Here is a 15,730-nt window from a genome sequence, read left to right on the forward strand (position 1 = left end):
AAAATTATTTACAGTCCCTTTTTAATCTTCTCCTGTGGTGATCTCACTTTCCAATATGGTTTAGGGACAATTATTTATCAGCAAGTTCAGTCTCTGAAGGTAGTATTTCCATGAATTCACAGTAATGAAGGAAGGGGAATCACTGACTGGTTGTAATTCATCCTGATTAAATTCCCAAGCTTAGAGTTCAAACTTGTTCAGCTTCATTTTTGACCAACCTTTTCTTGTCAGCTTCTGTTCAATTAAAGAAAAGTTGCAACTATAGAGAATGATTTTCATAGCCATTTAGGCAGATAAATAGTGATTTTCTTTTGCAAACTGACTGTTTAAAAAGTGTTTTCACTCAGTAGGACTAGAAATATGAGCATTGTTTAACTAAGGGAGGCATTTTTGTGGGATTCTGGGCTCCTTTTACAAAGCAGCACTAGCGATTCTGGTGCAGCAAATGTGATGAAGCCCATAGGAATTAAATGGGCTTTGTCGCATTTGCTGAGCTGGAATCGTTAGCGTGGCTTTGTAAAAGGAGCCCTTTGTGTGGGATCAGAAAATAACATATGAAGATTATTGAATCAATATTCAAAAGCATGTATATGTTTAATGGCAGCTGTAAAATAAGTAAGTACCCTGTTCACGAATTTTCCACAGCACTAATATAGCATTACTGAAAGTACTTATAGACTACTTTGGTACTATGATCGCTCCATCTGTTACTTGGATAATTGTGGTAATTCTAGAGCTAATACATGCCGACGAGCGCTGACCTCCCGTGAAGCGTGCATTTATCAGGGGTTATGTGGATCTGATGTGGCGGTGAATAGGAGCAGCACAGCGCTGGAGGCATTGGAGACACTCCAGATAAATGCTGGGGGGCTGCCCCACCGGAATACTACTATCGAGACGTAGTGCACAGTTAGGATTTCTGCCATTTCTGGTGCATGGGTCTGTTATTTGCAGTGCACAGTAAGGTTTGTCTGCATTCTGTGTCCTTTCCTGTGCACGGTTTGTCACTTGGACTTTTCAGCGCACGCTCAAGCACAAATAAACTTATAGCTGAATATATTGGCTGGCTGGGTGGAACAACTGAGGCCTTTTTTTCTCCACTAGTAGACGGCTGGGTGACGCTTGAGTTACATCTGGTGCATAAGTAAAAGTATACCTGCAGCCGGTGAGCTGCAGGATTGGATTTTCGTATAAAAATTGGAAGCTTGTGTATACCTTGGTCATTAGACTATCTCAGTAATGCCAAGCAGGGCAGAATTAACATTTTGAACCGTAGGCAAACTATATGTACTGCCTTTCCCTCTCCCCCCCCCCCCCCCCCCCACACACATTACAATATGAATACATTTTAAAACTTACACAAATCAGGTCACGCTTGATTGTGACTGAAGAAGAAAACCAACAGAGGAGAAGAGAATAGGCATGAAGTGCTGATTGCTGATTCCTGCTGACTAGAGAATAGACAGACCTCTGTGGACAGTGTGGTTCTGATCCCCTCCACCCCATTCTTTCTGCCAGCAGCTAAGATACCAGGGCAAAATCTGCCTTGGTAGTCACTGAGTTGCACATTTGAGATGGTCTCTCCTAAACATTTGGGGCCCAATATTCAGAGAGATTTAGATCCCCTGGGGCCACTCAACCCCCGAATTTCAGCAGCACTAAACTGCTGAATATTGCTTCTGACCCCTGACAAAAAAAGTGGGCAGGTCAGGGGAAGTACTAGGGGTGGGGTTAGGGAGGAGCCTGGGGTTATGCAGGTGCTGGCAATATTTAGCACCGGCACCCGCATCACTAAGTGACCTAATTTAAGACCGCTCAAAAGCATCCTAAATTAGGCTGCTTAGTGTTGTGGGTGCTGGCACTGAATATCGGACCGGCACCCGCATAACTTTAAAAATCTCCTAAACTGCCACAATCCCCCTCCTGGCCCACTCCTTCCTTCTCACCCTCCCTCCTGCCCGCACTAAGTTTAAATACAGCCATAACGTTACCCCCCAACCCCAGTGCTCTAGGAAGGACCCCCACCCCGGCCTACCTTCCATATCCTGGTGGTCCAGAGGGTCGTTGTTCCTGCCCCTAGTGGCTGGCCTCACAAAATAGCTGCTACAACCTCTTGTGGCAGTTTGCAGTACTGTGTGTAGTACTGCAAGTTGCCACGAGTGGTTGTGGCAGCTATTTTGTAAGTTACAAAAAATCAGGAAGAACAAATCCAACAAACCAAGTTAAACCATAAACTCACTATAATAAACTTGGGTTCAAAATAATTTATCTTTTTTTATATATGTACTTTAAACTGCTATAAATACTATAAAGTGTTTTAAATGTGCTCAGACCATACCATTTACACCCATTATATCCCCAAGAGGAATATGTGGTGGTGTCACAATGGAACCATCATTGCACATACGATGTTCCGCCTCCTAATATTTGTGTATGTACATACAGCTGAGCCCAAGTAGATCTTTATCACCAGTGTATGCATATATCTATAATAAATATGTATAGGTCATAAACTACTCACATTAAATACTGTTAGGCTTGAGCTCAAACCTTCGCCCATACATTATGGTGCATTCCATATTACCATCCAATACATAGATAATAGAACATACAATACAACATTTCTTTGAACCTAAAGGAGGTATATGTTAATTCATGACACCCTCATCTCACTTCCCCCACATATCTTACATAAACCAACCCACAATACGATATACACATATATTCACACAGTTATTGTACATACACAAATAGTGCATATACTGTATAAAAAAAGATAAATTATTTTGAACCCAAGTTTATTATAGTGAGTTATTTTGTAAGGCCAGCTGCTAGAGGCAGGAGTGAGGAGGCTGTGCTTTTGCTCCCAACAACCTTCTGGACCACCAGAGATTAGAAGATAGGCCTGGGGGGGGGGGAGGGGGTAAGAGGCCTACCTAGAGCCTTTGGGCTGGGGTAGTTGAGGGTACACAAGTGTACCGATAGTCTGGAATTTCAGCCATTATTCATATAGCTAAGTGGTTTAATTTAGGCTGATTTCCACCGCTATACATACTGCTTGGCAATCAGATGTATATATTCAGCACCACCGACTACATGTATAGCAGTGCTGAATACATCCCAATGACTTAAATGCTGCAAGCAGCATTTAAAAATATTCTAACTGCAGGGTTTAAATATGGACCTGTATTTTTTCAAGTCTACACATGCAAAATCTACCTACACAGAAAGCAGGTGCAAAAAAACAAGCTGCAAAATTCATGGCTGAAAAAGCTGCAGATTTTATGCAGAGTAGCCAGTCTGAAAATGCCTCCAAAATGAACTGAAAGCCTGCTGTAGGAATCCATGAAAATACAACCTTCAGAGAGCAATTACCAGTAATTATCCTTTCTTCAAAGGTAGGTAATTTTGAATTCACAATGAAGTGGTTCAGCAAGCTTAAAAGATACTTCCCAAGAGTAACAAAAGCCTCAAAAAGACATCCTGAAATCAAATGTACATAGGTAGAAAAGGGAGTTGTGTGCTCAATGAAAACAGACTACTGGGAAGCACAACAAACTCACATAAGCACCGCCATACCGAGAAAAGACCAAGGGTCCATCAAGCCCAACATCCTGTCTCTGACAGCGGCCAATCCAGGCTTCAAGACCCTGGCACCTCCACCCAAAAACAATTAACAATGTTCAATGGACTTTTCCTTCAGGAATCTGTCCAAACCCCCCTTAAAACTCCCTAAGGCCAGCCATTGCCACTAGCTAAATAGAAAACACTGAGATGCTCCCAACTGGGCCCATAACCAGCAAGAAGTGACCCTAAAGAGGGGAGGGGGATAGTTGTGTAAGATTTCATGGCAAAAATAGGAAAACCTTTCTGAAATAATAGAGCCTAGACAGGGCCAGCCCAAGGGTATCTGAACCCCTAGCAGAACCTTCAGGTGCACATCTCCACCCCCAGCCCACAGTGGGTCAAGGCCTTCCCCCACCCCATCCCCTATATTTAGCATGTCACCTTCCCTACCTTTCCTCCTCAATGTCTAGGATCTCCCCTTACACATAAGAACATAAGTGTTGCCATACTGGGACAGACCAAAAGTCCATCAAGCCCAGCATCCCGTTTCCAACAGTGGCCAATCCAGGTTACAAGTACTTGGCAAGATCCCAAAATAGTACAATACATTTTATGCTGCTTATCCTAGAAATAAGCAGTGGATTTTCCCAAGTCCATCTTAATAATGGCTTGTGGACTTTTCTTTTAGGAAGCTATCCAAACCTTTTTAAAACCCCACTAAGCTAACTGCTTTTACCACATTCTCTGGCAATGAATTCCAAAGTTTACACACTGAGTGAAGAAATATTTTCTCTGACTTGTTTTAAATGTACTACACTTTGTACCCTTCCCTGGCCTATCTCCCCCTCATTGTTTCCAGAAACGTTCTCCTTCCTTATTCCCCTTTCTATTATCCAGCATCTCTCTCCTTCCATATTCCCCCATCCCTCATGGTGGCCAGCATCTATCTCCTTCCCTATTTCCCCACTTCTCATGGTGTCCAGCATATTTCCACTCTTCCCCCAAGGTAGTCAACAGCTTCCCTTCACTTTCTTATCACAAGACTTGTTATGCTTGGCCTGAGGTCTTGAGCTTTTGCATATGCGCAAGGCCCTCCGAGTCCTGCACCTTCTGAAACAAGAAGTTCAGAGGGTTTCAATACCCATTGGGCCTTCAGCAGGCACAGATGTTCCAGGCCCCACGCTGGGCACGATGAGTGGTGTGTCAGCAAGCTGACTGGCATGCCAGTGATGCTGCAAAGGGGTAAAGAAGGGGTGCAGAATACCTTGGGGGAAGGATGCAGAGATGATGATCACAAACATGTCGACTGACGCAGCTGTGCCACTTTCCAAATTCTGCTGCCCTGGGTAAATGCCTAGTTCATCAAGTAGACGGGCCAGCCCTGAGCACAGGTCAAAGAGTGTCACATAAGATGAGGTTCTTAGAAGTTCCAGAAAAGGGCGAGAGAGAGAGAGAGAGAGACTATAAACTAGGGTAAAACTATCTTTGCAGGAAATACGTATGGATCTTGAAATATCGGAGGGTAATTTTGGCAGCCTACATTGCTGTAAATGTGCTGGAAGCAGATTTTTTGAAGGAAAGCAGTCTATGTTGTTTTTCTTTGAAGTCTGCCTGTAAGATGTTTGAATCTGTTGTATTTATTTATTTATTTGGTAAGTGAAAAAAAGGGGACAACCTATGTTGTTCTAAAAATTAAATCTACGCATGTTGATTACTTTCTTGAACAAAACAAGCTCCCAGAGGTATTGTGGTTAAAAAATCTGTTTACCTGGGTAAGTAGCAGTGCATATTGTTCAATCTATGTCACAATGACAAAGATGAACAGAGATTGCACTGCCATTATGCAGATGTAAAGTCCTCGAACACTCCATAAATTAGGAGACCATACATGCTATAAAAGTGTGACTACCTTGATCGTGAACATTGGAGAACTAGCTATGTCAAAGAGAAGGTGGTCAAGTACACAACAGAACAGGTGCAAATACCTATTTTTCTAATTTCTCCTGAATGAGTGTCTAAAGGGAAAAAGATACTAGAGAAAATGGAAGAAATTAGAAAATAAAATTAGAAAAAATAAACATAATCAAAGAAGAGAAAAATCCTTACAAATCTGTGAAAAAAAGAGCTGATGGTTAGAGAAAATGCTAAGCAGATGGACTGAAATTTAGTTTGACTGAGGGATTTGCTCAGGGAAGCACACAACAGGCCCACAATGCCATCAGTGAGAGCCCATCAAAAATGTTCTCTTTGGAAGATGTATAGTGGCTTGTTGTCCAGATACATTTTTGATAGGGCCTGGACTTCAAACCACCATTGTATATAGATAAGCTGAGAAGGATAGACAATGCCATTTATGATGCACAAAAGGGGAATGGAAAAAGAAATCTCAAGGAACCTGAACATTACAAATAAGTCTGGAAATAATGTAGCAGTGTACATACAGAAGAAAGGGAGACCAGGGATCAATCCTGGCTGCATTGTGAGTGATGGCTGTATCCTGAGAGGAGGAGGGAGGATGTGGTATATGTGAGGGGAGATTGGAGAAGAGGAGGTGAATGTAGAAATAAGTGTTGAATTCCAAACACAAAACACTCTGTACTGTGAAGGCAGGAATTCAGGGACTATCCCAGCTCTTATTTATTTATTTATTTGGATTTTGCTCACACCTTTTTCAGTAGTAGCTCTAGGTGAGTTATATTCAGGTACACTGGGTATAGCCATTGTATTGAATTTGGCAAAGTTTACAAAGCAAACTATGATGATAACTGCTGCAGCACTGAAAGGGCTGGATTCGGTAAATGGTGCCGAAAGTTACGCACTGGAAAAATCCACACTGAAATCGCTTTCCGCCAAGCACCCTTTATAGAACAGCGTTTGGGCCAATTCCCGTGACTAACTTTAGCTGCGCGGACTTACACCAAATGATCTTGGTGTAAATCCTGAAGCACAATTGAGCGCACAACCCCAGGATTCAATATTATCATGACTAAATTATTAGAACGACTCTGACCTGCCCATGCCTCTCCCTTCCATGACCACACCTCCTTTTGGGTTGCACGCAACACAATATTTTTGTGCAATTATATAAAATAGTGCGCTGGCAGAAGCACATGAAAATCCAAATAATTGTCAATTACCAATAATTGGTGTAAATTGGCTTAAGTAATTATTGCTCAAACATCTCTGGATTGTGTCCCAAATTTTGTGAGCAAATTTCGGTGACCTTCATAGAATCCGGGGGGGAAATGCCCAAAAATGGCAATGCTGGAGAAAAAGTAAACAGTGCTTGTTTTCTCAGAAGCATCTAGAAAATAAAACATATATGCAATCTAATCCTGACACTTACTCCCTCCCCCCTCCAGTTATGAACAAACAAACCTATACCAAAAATGGGGAGGTCATATTGCAGGAAGACAAAAACTGGGGGTAACCTACACAGAACAACAGCTACAACTCCCTGGCCACCTTTCTGAGAAGACTGGATGGGCTATGCTGGTCTTTATCTGCCGACATTCATGTAAAGCTAATCTTTAATGGAGGTTGAACTACTTTTGTTGGCAAAAGTAGTAATTAATATTTATTACTATGAGCAAAGACAAGCTTTTCAATAATAAACAGAAGAGGCTCCTGGATTATCATTAGCACTGGCTAGTTGTTTTCCTTTTCCTGTCCCTTCACCTCCCCCCTGTTTTTGCATGCAATTTTTCTCTCCTCTCCCCTATACCAGTGATGGCAAACCTTTCAGAGACCGAGTGCCCAAACAGCAACCCAAAATCTAATTATCGCAAAGTGCCATTCCCCCTCCCCCTCTCATCCTCCCTCCCTCTCCCCCTCATCCCCCCTCCCTCTTGTCCCTTTCCCTCTCCCCCTCATCCCCTCCCTCTTGTCCCCCTCCCTCTCCCCCTCTTCCCCCTCCCTCTCCCTCTTCCCCCCTCCACCTCCCCCCGAGTTCCAGGGTCCACCTCCCTCCCAGTTCAACAGGATCCCCCCTCCCTCCCAGTTCCAGGGCCAGGATCGTCCCTCCCGTCTCCCTCCCTCCCAGTTCCAGGGTTGTCATGGGAGGAACCAGAATGCTGCTAATTCAATGACTCTCTCCTATCAGCATTTTCCTACTACTGTGGTAGCCAATCTTTGTGCCCCACAAACGGAACGATGTTTTATTTAATCCTGCAGTGCTGTCATAGTGAAACCACACCAGCAACCCTACATGCAGGCTGGTCTGACAAGGAAAAACAATGGCGTCAAAGACAAAAGCTTTTCCAGAGCAGCCCGCCCTCCCTCCGTCCGAGTACCAGGGCCCCCCTCCGAAATTTAAAAGTCATACCTGGTCGGGGTTAAGACGGAGGCGGCAGCAGCAGCAGCAGCAGTGAAAAGCGTGCTGACTCGGCACGCCTTCAGCCTTCCCTTCTGTCTCTCAAGCTCTGTGGGCCCGCCCTTGCAGAAACAGGAAATGAGGGCGGGACCAGCGCTTGAGAGACAGAAGGGAAGGCTGAAGGCGCGCCGAGTCAGCACGCTTTTCACTGCTGCTGCTGCTGCAGACGCCGCCTTAACCCCGACCAGGTATGACTTTTTTTCGAGGTGGGCCCTGGTGCTCAGAGGGCGGGGTGGGCTGGAACTGGCTGAGGCGACGGCGCGCGTGCCCTCTCTGGTACGCATGCCATATGTTTGCCATCACTGCCCTATACCATTTCATGACCTGTTGCTTAAACTCGCTGAGTGCTTGCTACTGTTTGAGTGATACCACCTTTCCTGTCATTATATTACAATTCTTTTACTACAGTTTTCACTTTGTTGTTTAGTTTTGTACACTGCCCAGATCTGTTAGTCAGCTTGGGCGGTATAGGAAGTGAGAGCTCTGAAAATCATTTGCAGCAAAACCCTTCCAGCCTATTTTAAACCAAATTACTATATGTGAAGGCCTCTTAGGCATCTATTTTTAATTTATATTGTAAAAACACAGGTGTAAATGATAATGCATAAAGTACATTCATATTTTATAAAATTGATGCATAAATCAACTCTTCATCAAACCCACCTAAGTCACATATAAGTTCACATCTAATTGCACTGCACATACTTTTACATGTGAAATAATCTTATAAGATGCCTTTTATGGGTCTATACTGGCATAAAGGTGTCCTCTATATACAAAGCTGGTATGATCTTGGAGTTATATTATGTTCATTTTTCCAAAGGGGTTGGACAAGGAGAAATTAGGCCTTACCTGCTAATTTGCATTCCTTCAGTCCCTCCGGACCGGCCCAGACTGTGACTGATGGGTTGTGAACGCCTTCCAGCAGGTGGAGACTGAGAATTCTGATTGAACAGAGTGAGCTAATAAGAGCCCTCGGTAGGACTAGAAAGATCCAGTATATCGTACCAAAGCAGAAGAAAAACATAGACACGTTTTGTGCACCTGGGAACCTGAGCAGCCACCAGCACCAGACTACCACTGAGCCTGTGCCATATAATAAGTGTGCCCGTCAACAGAAAGGCACTAACAGCACTGCAGGAACTTGTTCAAGCATGCAAAGCTGTGTTCATTTTGACTTTAAAAAAAAATAATATCTAAGAACAGGAGATGGACAACACGACTCTCCTTAGCAAGATAGCCCAAAACTTGCCATACTACACCAACAACAGCAAACAGGAATGGGAGGGTTCTGGGCCAGTCTGGAGGGACTAAAAGAAAGCAAATTAGCAGATAAGGCCTAATTTCTCCTTCCTTAGCATTCTTCTGGACTGGCCTAGACTTTGACTGATGGGAAGTAATAAAGCAGCAAGAATTCATGGGTGGGACCCCAGCAAACCTGCTGTGAGAACTTGTGCTCCAAAAACTGCATCCTGACAACCGGTAATGCTTAAAGAAGGAATGCAACTAAAAACCAGGTTGCTGCCCTGCAGATCTCTAATGATGGAACTAGACAACGTTTGGACCAAGAAGCTGCCTGTCCCCTAGTAGAGTGAGCTTTCACACTGTCAGGTACCAACCTACCCACCAGGAGGTAAACGGAAGCATTCATCTCCTTAAGCCACCTAGATGGAGTAGGTTTAGAAGCCGCTAACCCCTGCAAACTTCCCCAATCAATACAGACGAGCCTTCTGACGGAACTAGTCTATAATCTTCAAGTAATGCTTGAGAACTGTCTTGATATCCAGACACTTCAGACGATGCTGCTCCTCAGAGCCAGAAGAAGATCCCAACACTGGCAAAACCACGGTCTGAGAGACATGAAATCGCGACACAACTTTGGGGAGAAAGGAAGGGAGCAGCTGTAAGATCACTTAGTTGTCAGCAAACTCCAAAAACGGCGCGTGGCAAGAAAGGGTCTGCAACTCTGACACCCTCCTGGCAGAAGAAATGGCCACCAGAAAAACTACTTTAAGAGTCAAATCCTTCAAGGTACAGGATGTCAAAGGCTCAAAAGGAGTGCAAGAGAGAGCTGAGAGAACCAGATAAAGATCCCACAAAGGAAAAATTGCCCGTGAGGGGGGAAAAAACAGACCTGCCCCCCTTAAAAAACGGACATCTGGATTAGATGCTAGGGACTTACCCTGAACACGCCCCCTGAAACAGGATAAGGCCAACACCTGAACCTTAAGCGAAGAGAACGCTAAACCTTTTTCCAAATCCTGCTGCAAAAACTCTAGGATCTGAGCCACCATAGCCCATAAGGGAGAGAACTTCAAGTCGGCACACCACGCCTCAAAGAGTCTCCATGTCCTGATATAGTTAAGAGAAGTAAACCGATGTCACAAGCCAAGCATAGTGGAGACAACACTTGCTGAAAAACCACTCTTAGTTAGCTGCGCCCGCACAAGAGCCACGTCGTAAGACAAAATCGAGCTAGGTCTGGATGAACCACCGGACACTAGACCAATAGGTCGGGATCCCCGGGAAGCTTGAGAAGAGGCTCGATGAGCAGACACTAGAGATTGGCATACCAGGGCCTGCATGGCCAATCAGGTACTACCAAGTTCACATGACCCAGATGCAACTCCAGCCATTGAAGCAGACGATCTATCAGGGGCCACGGAGAGCATACAGAAGATCCGACGGCCATGGCTGTAGAAGCACATCGACTCCCTGCGCCCTTGGGTCTTTTTGGCGGATGAAGAACTGTGGGACTTTCAAATTGGATGCCGAAGCGAAGAGATCAGAGACCGGAAGACCCCAGCGATCCATCATTATCCGAAACACCTTGTTGCTGACTGGCCACCCTCCTGGATCCAGAGTGGTGCAACTGAGGAAATCTGCTTCAACATTCTCCACTCCCGCTACATGAGCCGCGAACCTCCAGATGCCACTCCACCCAGCTCATGATCTGGGCCGTTTCCTGCTCTAGAGCCAGACTTTGAGTTCCTCTTTGACGACTGACATAGGTCATGGCCGTGGCATTGTCTGACAAGATGCAGACTGATGCACCTTTCAGTAGAGGACAGAACGCTTGGAGGGCCAAACGTATTGCTCTGGCCTCCAAGAGATTGATTGAGCAAGATGTCTCCTCCTGCGACCATAGACCTTGGGAATACTGCCCCTGACAATGAGCTCCCCAGTCTGAAAGACTGGCATCTGTTGTTACCACAATCCACTGCAGGGTCTCCGGAGACATCCCTCTTGACAAATTGGGCGTCTGGCGCCACCAGCGAAAACTGCCTCTCTCCTGTGCTGGTAGTGACAACTTTTGCAGGAGTGAGTCGCTCTGCGGTGACCACCTGGAGAGAAGAGACCATTGAACAGATCTCATGTGCGCCCTGGCCCACGGCACAGCATCTATTGTCGCACCATGGAGCACAAAACCTGCAGATAATCCCGCACAGACAGCAGAAACCAACGAATCAACGTCTGTAACTTGAGAATCCTGTCTTGGGTGAGAAACACTCGACTTCTCTGAGTGTTGAAGCACACTCCCAGATAATCTGAGGACTGAGATGGCTGTAGCCGACTCTTCTGTGCATTTACTACCCATCCAAGGGACTGGAGGAAATCGACCACTCTCTCCATGACCTGAAGACTCTCACTCTGTGTGACTTTGCTCTGATCAGCCAATCGTCCAGATAAGGATGGACCAGAATCTCATCCTTTCTGAGGGCTGCTGCAACCACTACCAATTACTTTGGTGAAAGTGTGTGGAGCTGTCGCCAGAGCAAAGGGCAATGCTTGAAACTGAAAATACTGGCCGAGAATTGCAAAGCGTAGGAACTGCTGGTGCAAGGGGCGGATCGGAATGTGCTTCGGTGAGATCTAAGGCCGTCAAAAACTCTCCAGATCATACCACTACTATGACTGACCGTAGAGTTGCCATAAGCAAGGAGGGCACCTTTAGTGCCTGATTGACTACTTTGAAGTCTAAAATTGGTGTGAAAGAGCTTTCCTTTTTGGGGACAATGAAATAAATGGAATAGTGTCCCTGCCTGAGCGCCGACAGGGGGAATGGACAAATAGCCTGGAGGTTGAGAAGCCTTTCCAGAGTTTCCCAAACGACACCCGCTTTGAGACGAGACCGACAAGGGGACTCCAGAAATGTGTCTGAGAGAGGCCGCGCAAACTCTAAGGCATACCCTTCTCGAATAACCTCCAGAACCCATTGGTCGGAGGTGATTTGGGCCCACCCCCAGTAAAACTGCACCAAACACACCCCTACAGGCACTAGAGGCTAGGCCCAGACACCTTCATTGAGATGGACGAGCAGGGGATTGGAAAGAACTCCCTGAGTCTCTGCCCCCTCTGCGTGCTCCCTGAAAAGACTGGGACCTCTGGAAAAAATGGAACCTCTGAGTCAAAGTCTGTTTATTCACCCAAAAATGATGAAAATCACAACCCCAACCGGACAACAAGCTGTGCCCAGAGGGCTTAGGACTATCTTCGGGAAATCTCAGAACCTTTGTTTCCTCCAAGCTACGAACCAACTTATTGAGGTCCTCCCCAAATAATAAGGAGCCCTGAAAGGGAAACTTACTGAGCTTAAACTTTGAGGCTGCATCCACCATCCAGCCTCTAAGCCAAAGAGACCTCCTCACAGCTACTCCTAAAGCCATCGACTTGGCTGAAGTCTGCAAGAGATCCTACAAGCATTGGCTAGGAAAGCTGAGCCCATCTCGAGTTTAGCCACCTCAGCATTATAGCTGGGTCTCCCATCCAGGACCCAGCCAGGCTTGTCCCTGCTTAGCTGCCTCTTCCTCCACACGACTGTTGCCTTCACTCCACAGCAGTCTGGCTCCTCTGAGCCTTGGCTCCATGGCCTGCAAACTCCCAGGACTTCCTCCTCCCTCGTTCCTTTCACAGAGGCACATTCAAAGCCCAATGTTTAGAAGTAAGAGCTTTTATTTTCTTGCTTCAAATCAACACAACACCCTTCACTCCAGGTTGTTTAGGCTAGCAGCCCAGAGCACCATTCAGGTTCAACACAGTCAAATTCAGGTTCAAAAACAGTCCATATAACTTCAAACTCAGGTTCAACACAGTCCATATAACTTCACTTCACTTCACTTTAGCTCAGATTACTTCACTTAGGGAACAGTACATTATCAGAGGAAAAAACCCAATAGCTTGGTAGGTTGCAGCCCAGACCTTTTAGTATGAAACAGTTTACACAGTCTTTCTTGCACCTTCTTACAGCACGGTTACACAGCTTTATTCCCACCTGGTTCAGGCTGGGGTTTCAATTGTGCCCAGCTCTTTTTCTCTCCCACAGGCTGTACCTGTTTCTTCTTTAGTAGAGATTTCCCCCAGTGCCTCAGCCTCTCTCCTCTGGTCTTCCACCAGTCTCTCCAAGGTACAGCTAGCCACGCTCTTACAGCAGCTTTTTGGGTTTGAGCCAGGGCTCCCATCTCCATCTGTTCCTCCCCTAGTCCTTCAGTAATCTCCATTTTATCCTCCTCTTCAACTTCCCCCGCCCCCAATCTCTCCAGCTGGCCCTCATCACCTTCCTCAGAGACCATTTCCCAATCTTCTATCTCCTCCCCTAACTCTTGCACAGCCGGGTGGGGAAGAGAAGGATTCTGGGACTGGTAGTTCCTCCCCTTCTTCCTTAACCCAGCCAACCTCTCTGCCTCCGGTAGCCCAGCTTTCTGAATGTGGGTGTTGTGCACATGAAATCTGCCCCGTTGGGATTCCCCAGCTCCCTGTACCCCCTTTCTTCGTGCCTTCCCGGATCCCCTTTCACCTGCACTCTCACAGCATCAATAGCTGTTAAATCATCCGAGGACCTATCAAGGATCCTTTCTGACCTCCAAAAGCACGCTCTGGCCACAAGGGAACCGCAGATGGCCGCCTGTACAGCTAAGTCCAACACATCGAAGTTACTCTTCAGCAACATTTCCATACGGTGGTCCTGCAAGTCCTTAAGTGCCATGCTCCCCTCAACAGGCACAGTATTCCGCTTGGTGATCGCAGACACCACTGCATCTACTACGGGCGGATTTAAAAGAGATTTGTCCACCTCGGGAACCAGATAGAGACATAACATGGATTTAGCCGGTCTAAACATAGCCGCCGAGAGGGAAGGGGCAGGGGGGACAAAATTCCCTGGGCCTCCAAGGGGGGCCTGGCACCGCAGTCCCACCCACCCTCTGTTGTCGACCGTCTGCCACCGGGCCGGGTCTCCTGCATTGAAATCACAGTGCCTCTCACCTCTGTGTGAAAACGCTGCAGGCAGCAGGGCAGCAGATCGCCTCCCTTCAGGCCTCCTTCCCTCCCTGTGTCCCGCCCTCGCGGAAGTTACATCAGATGAGGGTGGGACACAGGGAGGGAAGGAGGGCCGAAGGGAGGCAATCTGCTGCCCTGCTGCCTGCAGCGCTTTCACACAAAGGTGAGAGGCGCTGTGATTTCAATGCAGGGGGCCTGGGTGGGTGGACGGGGGAGTGGCGGGGGCGGCCTTGCCCCAGGCCCAGCCCAGTCTCTCGGCGGCCCTGTGTCTAAAGGCCGCATCAGGAACATCCCACTGTGCCTGAATGACATCTCTGAAGTCCTGATGCATAGGAAAAGTTCTGCCTGGCTTACGGACCCCTTTGATTAATAGTTCCACCTTGAGTGGCTCTGAGGCAGGAGCGTCTTCTTTGTCAAAACGCAAGGTGGAGGAAACCAAAGAAATTAACTCTTGCATGTCCTCTTTGTGAAAGATTCTAAAAACAGAAGGATCCTCGCCAGGAATAAAGGGACTGGATTCTGAATCCACCGGACCAGGATCCTCATCCAGATTGTCTGCCTGAGAGAAATCCTGGTCCTCTAAAGCTTGCATATCTAAGCCTGGGTCAGTTCCTAGGTCGTCCTCCAGAGCCCCTGTGCCTCTGACCCGTTTACCAGCTACCAACTGACCCTCTGATGGTCTCGTTTCTGAAAACCCAGGAGAAGGGGAAGCCTGCTGTAGCATAAAGGCTTTGTACATTTGAAGAACAAATTCTGGGTGAAAGCCAGCCTCTAACCCCGCAGAAACGTGAGAATTACCCTCTGAAAAAACTTGGGGAGCCGAAAACGGGACCACCAGCTTTTCTTTCACCACTCATTGACAATTGCCGAGAGCACTTGTGCAGGACCCTGACTCTGGGGTTCCCTCGACAGCAATGCTGTACTTACAAGCACTGCTAGAACCCAAACAGCACCGGAGCTTCTCAGCCATAATGAAGCCATGGCATTTTTTTTTTAACTAGCAACTCCGGCAGGAAGGAGGAGAGAGCAGCCGAAAAACAAGCCCAGGAGAGCCGGTATGTCCGTGAATACTTTAAGGACAATGCCCCAAGCTGCACAATTATTCTTTTTTTTTTTTTGTAATAAACTTTGCTGACACTTAAGTTCTCTTGTGAACCAAGAGAAAATGGCTGCCTCTCCCTGCCTAGACACTCTTCCCCTGAAGAGGCTAAGGCTCAACCAGCACAGCACTGAAGACTGTGAAAGGGAGGTTTGGGGGAGGGAGGGACCCGGCCACCCGGGTATAACACCCCTGAGGCTGGAATAGGCCCCCATGGACCTCAGCCTCCAGAGAACAAAACAGCCCAGGTGCACAGAAGTAAGGAAAAAAAATAAAGGACTCACCACAGAAAGAAAGGAAAAGAAAATTCAGAAAGACTGAATGGCTCACAACCTTTCACCTGCTGGAGACTGAGATTACTGGTTCCCAGGTGCACAGAACGTGTCTATGTTTTTCTTCTACTTTGGTACGATATA

General features: G+C 46.5%; 1 protein-coding gene across 1 annotated transcript in view; it reads right to left on the bottom strand.

The window, feature by feature from the left end:
• Nucleotides 1-15,730, bottom strand: part of CACNA1E (calcium voltage-gated channel subunit alpha1 E) — a 786,482-nt gene that overhangs the window by 188,008 nt on the left and 582,744 nt on the right. The gene's annotated exons all lie outside the window — the stretch shown is intronic.

Source organism: Microcaecilia unicolor, chromosome 6 (genome assembly GCF_901765095.1).
Source record: "Microcaecilia unicolor chromosome 6, aMicUni1.1, whole genome shotgun sequence".
Classification (NCBI taxonomy): Eukaryota; Metazoa; Chordata; class Amphibia; order Gymnophiona; family Siphonopidae; genus Microcaecilia; species Microcaecilia unicolor.